This window comes from Oncorhynchus nerka, linkage group LG24, assembly GCF_034236695.1.
Source record: "Oncorhynchus nerka isolate Pitt River linkage group LG24, Oner_Uvic_2.0, whole genome shotgun sequence".
Lineage (NCBI taxonomy): Eukaryota > Metazoa > Chordata > Actinopteri > Salmoniformes > Salmonidae > Oncorhynchus > Oncorhynchus nerka.
In genome coordinates this window covers 38,577,686-38,589,468 of record NC_088419.1, presented here as the reverse complement: position 1 = coordinate 38,589,468, position 11,783 = coordinate 38,577,686, and positions in this window count along the sequence as shown.

Sequence of the window (11,783 nt, the reverse complement as noted above, 5' to 3'; positions counted from 1 at the left end):
AATGTTGTGATTGACAGAGTCGAAAGCCTTGGCCAGGTCGATGAATACGGCTGCACAGTAATGTCTCTTATCGATGGCGGTTATGATGTCGTTTAGAACCTTGAGCGTGGCTGAGGTGCACCCATGACCAGCTCTGAAACCAGATTGCATAGCGGAGAAGGTATGGTGGGATTCGAAATGGACAGTAATCTGTTTGTTAACTTGGCTTTTGAAGACCTTAGAAAGACAGGGTAGGATAGATATAGGTCTGTAGCAGTTTGGGTCTAGAGTGTCACCCCCTTTGAAGAGGGGGATGACCGCGGCTGCTTTCCAATCTTTGGGAATCTCAGAGAGGTTGAACAGGCTAGTAATAGGGGTTGCAACAATTTTGGCAAATAATTTTAGAAAGAGAGGGTCCATATTGTCTAGCCCGGCTGATTTGTAGGGGTCCAGATTTTGCAGCTCTTTCAGAACATCAGATATTTGGATTTGGGTGAAGGAGAAATGGTGGTGGCTTTGGCAGGTTGCTGTGGAGGGTGCCGGGCAGTTGACCGGGGTAGGGATAGCCAAGTGGAAAGCATGGCCAGCCATAGAGAAATGCTTATTGAAAATCTCAAATATAGTGGATTTATCGGTGGTGACAGTGTTTCCTAACCTCAGAGCAGTGGGCAGCTGGGAGGAGGTGCTCTAATTCTCCATGGACTTTACAGTGTCCCAGAACTTTTTTGAGTTAGTACTACAGGATGCAAATTTCTGTTTGAAAAAGCTTGCCTTAGCTTTTCTAACTGCCTGTGTATATTTGTTCCTAACTTCCCTGAAAAGTTGCATATCACGGGGGCTATTCGATGCTAATGAACCAGTATTGGTCGGTCACATGAATTAAATTAATTAATGAATTATGTTAAATCATGCAGTTGGTTGGAACCTCTCCAGCACCCTGATAATAAAGGATGATTAATTTAAGATTAACTTCGAGTGTCCCTGGTGGTACTTTCCACGACATGGGTAGGAATTTCCACAACAGCATTCTAGAGCAAGCATTATTTCTCTATAACGCACGGTATATCAGCACGTTAGAATTCAATGGCTGTCGTTCATCTTTTTATTCTATTTTTTAGCTGATTTAGAAAGAAAAGTCGATTGAAAACATTATTGGCACGGTTGAATTCCATGTTCATAGTAGCAAGCTTTGACGGATGGTTTGGTTAGCTAAATTAGCGAGTATGTTTGTTTGGTTACCAAGGCAACTACTGTAGATATTCTAGTAAACTTGCTAGCTACTTCAGTGGATGTTGAACACATTTCAACCTGCAAATGAACACATTTCTAAATTATAGCCATAGTATAAAAGGGATAATAATCAACTTGGGCCTCTGTGTTCTCTGGAAAATAAATAATGCAACTCGGTGGAAGGTTATTTCCACTCTGCTAGCACGTCGTGGAACACCTTTTTACGTCGTTCATTATTTTCCATAGAACACAGCCCCTCTTCGACTATCCATTGGGTATTACCTCTATTTTTGTCTGTGTGTGTTCGGGGGTGGAAGTATTTACTTGTTAAACATTTTTTGGAGCATACACTATAGCTCATTATTAGTATGATTTAATTTATACAGTCTTTTGCTCATGATTATCAAGAATGACAATCATTTTTGACCTGACTGTGTGTAGACAAGGTATAGATGGACATTTGTTCATCTTGTAATCATTTGCTGCATTATTCCACTCAAGCAAATAACTTATTTTAAAATATTCAATGGTTAAAAAATAATAATACTGTAGCCAAATACATAATAATGACCATATTTGATTTAACTGAATTTCTGAATATGCAAGGAAGGTCTATAGAAAATCCACTTTAATCAAAGTGGAGTAAATGTTGCAAAGTGTTCCCTGAGCTTCACCACAGTCTGCAGAAAAAGGAGGGTCCATTTGCACCACGTACAGCAGCATTCAATATAAATCAAAAGCAGACAGAGAGACAGAGATTTATCTGAGGCAATTAAAGCAGAGAAACACTGATATAGATAATATAAGACTGAGTCCATGTCCCAAATTACACCCTATTCCCTAAGTAGTGCATTACTTTTGACCAGGGCTCTGGTCAAAAGTAGTGCACTACATAGGGAATAGGGAGGGTGCGTTTTGAACGTTTTAAACCTGGTCCCACCATCGCTTAAGCGGCTGTACAATTCTGTCACCAACTAAGAATTAAGGGGATGGATGACTTGATGGGTCCTAGCATTGTTTATTACAATCCCATCAAAAACCAAGTGTGATTAAGTGATACAAACAAACACTAATAAATCAAATCAAAGTTTATTTGTCACGTGCGCCGAATACAACAGGTTCACCTTACAGTGAAACGCTTACTTACAGGCTCTAACCTTGGCGGGTGGTGGGACACAATGCAGATAGCCCGGTTAGCCAATGTGCGGGAGCATTGGTTGGTCGGGCCAATATAGGTAGTATGTACATGAATGTATAGTTAAAGTGACTATGCATATAAGATAAACAGAGAGTAGCAGCAGTGCAAATAGTCCGGGTAACCATTTGGTTACCTGTTCAGGAGTCTTATGGCTTGGGGGTAAAAACTGTTGAGAAGCCTTTTTGTCCTAGACTTGGCACTCAGGTACCGCTTGCCATGCGATAGTAGAGAGAACAGTCTATGACTGGGGTGGCTGGGGTCTTTGACAATTTTTAGGGCCTTCCTCTGACAACGCCTGGTGTAGAGGTCCTGGATGGCAGGCAGCTTTGCCCCAATGATGTACTGGGCCGTACGCATTACCCTCTGAAGGGCCTTGCGATCGGAGGCCGAGCAATTGCCGTACCAGGCAGTGATGCAACCGGTGTTGCAGCTGTAGAACATTTTGAGGATCTCAGGAACCATGCCAAATCTTTTTAGTTCCTGAGGGGGAATAGGCTTTGTCGTGCGCTCTTCACGTCTGTCTTGGTGTGTATGGACCAATCTAGTGTGTTGTTGATGTGGACACCAAGGAATTTGAAGCTCTCAACCCTCTCCACTAAAGCCCCGTCGATGAGAATGGGGACGTGCTCGGTGCTCCTTTTCCTGTAGTCCACAATCATCTCCTTAGTCTTGGTTATGTCGAGGGAAACGTTGTTATTCTGGCACCACCCGGCCGGGTCTCTGACCTCCTCCCTATAGGCTGTCTCGTCGTTCTCTGTGATCAGGCTTACCACTGTTGTGTCGTCAGCAAACTTAATGATGGTGTTGGAGTTGTGCCTGGCCATGCATTTGTGGGTGAACAGGGAGTACAGGAGGTGACTGAGCACGCACCCCTGGGGAGCTCCAGTGTTGAGGATCAGCGTGGCAGATGTGTTGCTAGCTACCCCTCACCACCTGGGGCGGCCTGTCAGGAAGTCCAGGATCCAGTTGCAGAGGGAGGTGTTTAGTCCCAGGTTCCTTAGCTTGGTGATGAGCTTTGAGGGTACTATGGTGTTGAACGCTGAGCTGTAGTCAGTGAACAGCATTCCCACATAGGTGTTCCTTTTGTCCAGGTGGGAAAGGGCAGTGTGGAGTACAATAGAGATTGCATCATCTGTGGATCTGTTTGGGCGGTATGCAAATTGGGGTGGGTCTAGGGTTTCTGGGATAACGGTGTTGATGTGAGCCATTACCAGCCGTTCAAACAACAGTTTACATGGTGTGGCTGTTTGTTTACACCCAAAACAAAAGGACGTTACCATTTATAACCCTTCAAATGGTGTCTATTTGTTTACTTTCAAGACAATGCAATGCAGTCTAACAGGCTAAAACAAAATTATGAAATCCCCAATGAGCAGCACCAATGAGCAGCATCACCCCAACAGCAGGCTGAGTGGCACCCTGAAGATGAATGGGGTTTCAGGGGTTTGTGTGGAATGTGAATTAGTATCTAGAGTTTTAGATCAATATACTATACACAAACTCACTGACAGCAACCTTCTTCTGGCCTATTAAGCAGCACTGAAATGAATATAGCTAATAAAGTCTAGTTTGTTTCATCCTAGCCATTATATCTGCTCAGAGATCCCTATCAAACATACAGTGTGAAATAGAGATGATATGATTTGCAAATCAAATGATCATATTGATTTGGCTCAATAATCAAAAACTGACATTTACACTATGACATTTACTAGATTTCTACCATAGAACAGTCATGAACTCAGAGATGAGTTCTCCTAATGCAATCAAAATGCCCAGAATGTCAGATAACTGTCACTACTAAAACAGCCTGAATGCCCTGAAATTGCTTGCAGATTGAAAAATGTCTTGACTTGAATCTTGTGTAATCTCAAGGTGTATCTCTCATTTGCCAAATAACAATGGAGAAAATGTAGCTATGCATGAGCCACTGTATTCCTGGTTAAGAAACAGAGTGAGGAAGCACCAAAGAGAAGGAAATAATATAAGACAATATTAAAGGGATACTACTGTTATGCAGGTGAGTGAGGACCCAAAAGCGCTTTAACAGAAACAGAGTCTTTTAATGTCAAAACACAGGGAAGACATAGATCCTCTTCAGATGTATCGATATACAACATAGACAACCCGCAGAGAGGGCGACAAACAAATTATAAAGTCCTCTGATCTTAACAGGAGAGTCCCCTTCTAGCAGCAGAGGAGAATAGCAGGGTTAGCGCCGACAGACTGCTGGTCTCTCCGGGTAGGCGCGGGTTGTAGAGGACAGAGGTACCTGATCACACGTAGCATCTGATGAAGAGGCAGATTACGACAGGACAGGACAAGGGTGAAGCAAACGAGAATCTGACAAAGACAGAAGCCGAAACAGAGAGAGAAATAGAGACCTAATCAGAGGGAAAAAAGGAAACAGGTGGGAGAGAGTAAACGAGGTAGTTAGAGGAGATGAGGAACAGCTGGGGGAAGGAAAGGGAGAGAAGGTAACCTAATACAACCAGCAGGGGGAAACGAAGAGAAGAGAAAGAACAGGGACAAGACATAACATGACAATACATGACAACTACAAGATTCTGGCAACTGTGACTGGAAGTCTACAGGTATGTTAGCGTATGCTACTGTACCTGTGGACTTCCAGTCATTGCGCTAACGCTAGTTAGCATTGGCTCGCAAAACTATCTCAAAATTCCTTCATACTGGTTCCAGAGTCATAAAAATGCTATCTACGAGTTCATCTCTCTGGGTAAGTAGAATCTCACAGTAACCCTTTAACCTAAAAATGATTCATTCAGAGTTGAATTAAGGTATTTTATTTTGAAGGACTTCATTTTGTCCAATATTATTCAGTGTGTTCCGTAACTGTAATCTGCCAGCCAGATAGCTAACTACTAGGGCCTAACCCTAATGTGGCCGGCTACTTAATTGAGTTTATCAAATTGGGGTGCATCGATTTAGTAGGGAAAACATTTTCCAGGGGGCGTTGCCCCCACACTGGCTGGCAACTTTTTTCATTATGCGGGCTACTTTGCATGATATCCTAGGGTGACCAGATGTCCCCATCATTGGGGCAAAGCTACCTGCCATCCAGGACCTCTACACCAGGCGGTGTCAGAGGAAGGCCCTAAAAATTGTCAAAGACCCCAGCCACCCCAGTCATAGACTGTTCTCTCTACTATCGCATGGGGACTGTCCCCGGCTGGAGCTGTCCCCAGAAATATTTTATTGGCAAGAAAGACCGGGTAGCAGAGCCTACCGGTTGACGTCTCAATCGCATTGTGCTTGTTTTGTTCAGCAGAGGGGGCTGCTCGCTATAGCAGCTTCATTCACTCTTCTTCTTCTACTAACTACTTGCTCAAGATAGTTTTAGAGAAAACTGCTGTGGAAAACTCTGCCAGAAGCTAGAAAGTGTCAAGTGAATCCACAACACCACCACAAACGTCTTTTCAAGCCAGGTAAGTTACACTCGTTTGAGATACTAGCTAGTGATGTTATAATGTCACCATTTATTATATAGATAGATGATCTGCTCTATAAGGTTTTAAACAGGTTATGCTAGCTAACTTGAGCTATGTAGACTAAGTTAGCTAGCTAGGTTAGCTATGTAAACATAGACATACATGTAAACATGCAGTGGACGGGCTATTTTGAAAATATGATTATATTAAATTAATGCACAATTAATTACTAGAATATTTTTGTAGATTACAATTTTAATAGTTTGGCATTATAATAAGTAGTGTGAAAATATATTTAGAAATGTTCATGGATACCATTAGCAGTGGAGAGGAAGGAGAGGAGGAAGACTGGATAGGAAGAAGAGTGAAGGAGACAGGAGGAAAGGTAAAGATATAGTTACAGAGCCTGCCAATTTATTATCCCAAACAATGTTTTTAAGATAAAATACCAAAATGAGGCAAGCAATGGGAATCTGTTAACCAAAGTATTTTATCTAATAGTATGCTATTTATTAATACATATTGGAGAGGAAGGAGAAGGAACAATTAAGGGAGTAAAAAGAGTGAAACAAGGAGAGTGTAGAAGAGTGAGGTGGAAAGGTGAAGAGAAGGAAGACGAGTGAAGAAAAGAGGAGGAGAAAGATTGGAGGAGAAGAAAAAGTTGAGAGTAAGAAGAGTGACACAAGGAGAGTGAAGAAGAGCAGACAGAGGAGATACAATGACTCTTTCCAAGAAACGGAAATGCACTTACGAAAAACATGATGAGAGAATTTCCATTTATACGCTCAGGTCAAGACGCTAGAATGGTTCACTGCACCCTTTGTAATTCCTCTCTTTCAATTGGCAGCCGGAGAAGAACGGCAGTGGTAGAACATCAACAGACCAAAAAGCATAAAGCCTCTCTGATTGGCCGTGTTGGTATGCCCTCTGTCACCACATTCTTCAAGAAGGTAGCGCCTTCCCAAGAAGAATATGGTTTAGCTGTGCAGGAGGGTGTCTTTGCATACCACACTATGCGACACAGTCATAGTTACAGATCTATGGACTGCACAGCACAATTGACACGGAAGCTTTATGAGTCAAAGTTATAGTTAGTTATAGGTTATAGGACAATATGTGAAGCCATAGTGTTAGCACCATGGGCAACTACTTTGGTAACACAGGACCTAGACCAGGTTGAATTTATGTCCCTGTCCATTGATGCGTCCAATCATTGACATGTAAAGCTGCTGCCAATAGTTGTCAGATATTGTAAGATATATGATGGCAGCACACCTGTGGAAACAAAACTGCTTGATTTTGTTGAATTGAACAGAGAAACAGCAGAGGAAATTGCAGCTAAGGTCCTAGTGGTCATCCAAAAATGTAACCTGGAAAACAGTCTCTGCCGACAACAAATACCAACTTTGGAGGACTGAATAGGCTGGGGAGGGTCAATGTCCATACCAAAGTTAAAAATGCTCTACAGTGGGAGGTGATTGACTTAGGTTGTCCTGCCCACATCATTCATAACACGGCCAGAACAGCTTTGGATGTGATGTTGAGTACCTGCTCACAAAGATATTTGGATATGTTCATATTTTCACCATCAGAGTAGAAAGACTGAAAGGTTTTTGTGAATTTGTTGGCCTGGAGTACCATTTTAGGACACAGCAATGTTCGCCTGGCTGTCCATTTTCCCTGCTCTAGCCTTTTGTGACTAGGGCGCAGTATTTTCATTTTTGGAAAAATAACGTTATTTTGTCAGGACAAGATGCTAGAATATGCATATAATTGGCAATTTAGGATAGAAAACACTCTCTGCCTGAGAAAAATCCAATCCGGAAGTGCCTCATGTTTTGAAAGCGCTGCGTTCCAATGCGTCCCTATTGAGCAGTGAATGGGCTATCAACCAGATTACTTTTTCTCCGTATTCCCCAAGGTGTCTACAGCATTGTGACGTAGTTTTACGCATTTATGTTGAAGAATACCCGTAAGCGGCTACATTGCGTAACTGGTCACCTGATGGCTCCCAGAGTGATTCTCGCGTAAAATACAGAGGTAGCCATTATTCCAATCGGTCCTACTGAAAAACCAATTGTCCCGGTGGATATATTATCGAATAGATATTTGAAAAACACCTTGAGGATTGATTATAAACAACGTTTGCCATGTTTCTGTCGATATTATGGAGCTAATTTGGAATATTTTTCAGCGTTTTCGTGACTGCAATTTCCGGGCGATTTCTCAGCCAAACGTGAAGAACAAACGGAGCTAATTCGCCTACAAAAATAATATTTTGGGAAAAAAGGAACATTGGCTATCTAACTGGGAGTCTCGTGAGTGAAAACATCCGAAGCTCATCAAAGGTAAACAATTTAATTTGATTGCTTTTCTGATTTCTGATTTCCTTGACCAAGTTACCTGCTGCTAGCTGAACAAAATGCTATGCTAGGCTATCGATAAACTTACACAAATACTTGTCTAGCTTTGGCTGTAAAGCATATTTTGAAAATCTGAGACGACAGGGTGATTAACAAAAGGCTAAGCTGTGTCTCAATATATTTCACTTGTGATTTTCATGAATAGGAATATTTTCTAGGAATATTTATGTCCGTTGCGTTATGCTAATTAGTGTCAGTCGATGATTACGCTCCCTCATGCGGGATGGGGAGTCATTAGAGGCTAGAAAGAGTGCTAAAAATGTATGTCATTGAAATCCTTTTTTCTTTCTGAAGACAAATGCCCTGTTGTCCTGCGAACAATGTTCGAAGAACCACTGACTGAACTTTGGCTGGCCTTTGTCCATATAAACCTGACCTTATTCAGTGACACAATCAAGATGCTTGAAGGCCGGACCGCTGTGCGGTGGAATCAGCTACAATTCTGAGAAACGTTGAGGCAAAATTGACTGCAAGACGCGATGACAGCTTCATTCCAGTTTTGGTCAGAGGACTTCTGAGAGAGCTAGAGGAAAATGGAGCAATGTCTAAAGAGAGCTTTCTCAAAACATCCCAATCATTCTTCACTACGGCTGTGAACTACTTGCAAGCATGGGGAAAGCACACAGATAATCTAAAAGATTTACATTGTCTCCTTTTAAAAAGGCAACCTCTGCGTGAAGAGATCCAGAAGGCAGCAGGCACACTGCAGGAAAAATACCCCAATGTGACCATCAATGAGGATGCATTGTGTGATGAGGTTACTGGCCTGCAAGAGCTCCTAAAGGGGGGATCACTTGAAGAATGGAAAATGTCTGAGACACCGCTTAGTCAGAGCACGGTGGCTACCCACTTCAAAGAGAATGATATCCCACACCTTAACCTGGCTAGATTAGCGTCTGTTGTCATGTGTTTACCTGAAAGTAATGCACCAGTCGAGAGTGTTCTCCCAAATGAATGATATATGGACAGCAGCAGGAAATAGGTTCACTGTTCCTACCATCAAGGCCATGCTTATTGTGAAGACAATAACTTCAACCTCCCCTGCCAGGAGTTAATGGAGAAGCTGGCTAAAGGCAGAGCAATCCTGAAGAAAATACATTCTTCTGAGAAATATACAGATTAGGTTCGTATACGTATATTATGTAGTTACCAATCTCATCAGCATCTTATTTCTTTATACATGTTAAGTATTTCACATAGACTATTGTCAGGACCACTGAATGGCTGTTTAGATCGGACAGTTCTGTCTTGTCTGTAGTGTTTCTGTAGTATAGTTGTTTCCTCTGTCACTGTGTGCCTGTTAGACTAAATACATGAAACCGGAAATGTCCCCCTTTTTTTTTCATAGATAATAACATTGGATATTTTAATGATATATTGACCGCTGAACTGGAAATTTCCTAGGTTTTAATTTCAGAAATCTGGTCACCTTATGATATCCCCAAATGGCATAGTGCTTCTGGCTGGACACATTGTTACCCAACTAACCGTCTTGACTATATTATTCTAGCTGATAGTGTAGCTAGCAGTAGCCTACAGCCCTGCAGTCTTGGCCCAGCATGAATACAGACATAATCCCCTGCGGTGACACAGTGTAGCCAGCTCATTAATATAGTTTGCTCTCTCTCTCTCTCTGTCATTTGTTATTGAAATAGATTACAAATTAAACTAATCTAGCTCCACTCAGTGGACAAAACATTAGGAACACCTTCCTAATATTGCGTTGCACCCCCTATTGCCCTCAGAACATACTCAATTCTTCGGGGCATGGACTCAACGTGCCGAAAGTGTTCCACAGGGATGCTGGCCCATGTTGACTCTAATGCTTCCCACAGTTGTGTCAAGTTAGCTGTATGTCCTTTGGGTCATTCTTGATACACACAGGAAACTGTTGAGTGTGAAAAACCGAGCAGCATTGCAGTTCTTGACACACTCAAACCGGTGCACCTGGCTCCTACTAACATACCCCGTTCAAAGGTGCTTCAATCTTTTGTCTTGCCCATTCACTCTCTGAATGGCACACACACACAATCCATGTCTCAATTTGTCTCAAGGCATAAAAATCCTTCTTTAACCCGTCTCCTCCCCTTCATCTACACTGATTGAAGTGGATTCAACAGGTGAGGGATAGCTGTAGCTTTCACCTGGATTCACTTGGTCAATCTGTCACGGAAAGAGCAGGGATTCCTAATGTAATTTCCCTCTACCACTAGTCGTTTACAGATTAGTGCTCCATTCCTGCGTCTCAAGTTCTTTAAAAAAAAAACTCCAGGCAGAATGTATGACTAAATCAAGTTTGTAGCGGTCGGCTATGATGTATCATCAATAATAACATGTGACTGTTGACTTGCGTTGAGAGTTATGTGTCCCATCCTAAATACTAACTATTGGTCCTACACATTAAAACATCATTGTTTTATGGATGTAACATGGATGTCTTAGCTACATGAGGTCACATCTTTGAATGATTTTAACAGGTAACGCTGACAGTATATAAGATACTTAGCATGTTGATCTGAAATCCATCTTGCATTCCAGATATGAGTCATTCAGCACAGCTTGAATACAAAGTGTATAAATTATAATGATGCACAATGTGTGGGTGGGTGGCATACAAAATAATACAACCGTCTGTACTAAACAATTACAGTGGCTTAATAGGTGATTTCGCACCTATCACCTAGGCCAGTGCTAAATTATCAAACCCACGCTCCTTCCTTTGATTCAGACTAGGGATGCACATTTCGGTCAATTTACCTGCTGACTAACTGACCCTCATTAACAGGTGAACAAACAGTTCCTAACAGTAAAATTACATGATCAACAGAATATACTATACATACTTCCATACAAGGAAATTACATTTTTCATCAAGAGTTTAATGGAAACTTGCAACAATAGCAAGCCTATCATCTCACAGCTAAACGGCGATATTATTGAACATGTAACTCCTGTAAAGAAGCAGCCGATGTAAAAGGTCATTTTCAAACATTTGCCAAAATGCAATCCATTGGGAAAACACCGTTCTAAACAGCGCACCTGATGCCAGTGATCCCTTTTATTCTCAACAATGAAAGAAAGTTGATATGAAAACCATAAGAACTGGAAAGTGGTTTCAATTATAAAACGATTAAATAATTGCCTCCGCGTTTCTATGGTGGGATTTTGGCTCGGCTACAAGGTAAGACATGCCTCATAATATGAAGTTACACCTTCAGGTTTCAAACAATGAAGTATGTTTTTTTTTTCAAAATACATAGGTCCATAGCCTCCAGCTCCTATTGAAAAGTGGTGGGGAGGCGTTGATAGCCTGCCTACCTTGCCTATGCACTGGAAGGGCGAATGCGTAGGCAATAGAAAGCTGGGATCGTCCTCTCTTTTTAATCGTGGCCATCAAAACCAGGTTTTTAACACGCAATTTCTTTTAGAATTGTTGCTGCAATGACTCTTACACATGTTTCATTCCAGCAGCATCCAGCTGTATTGTTGTCTGACAGGTGATAT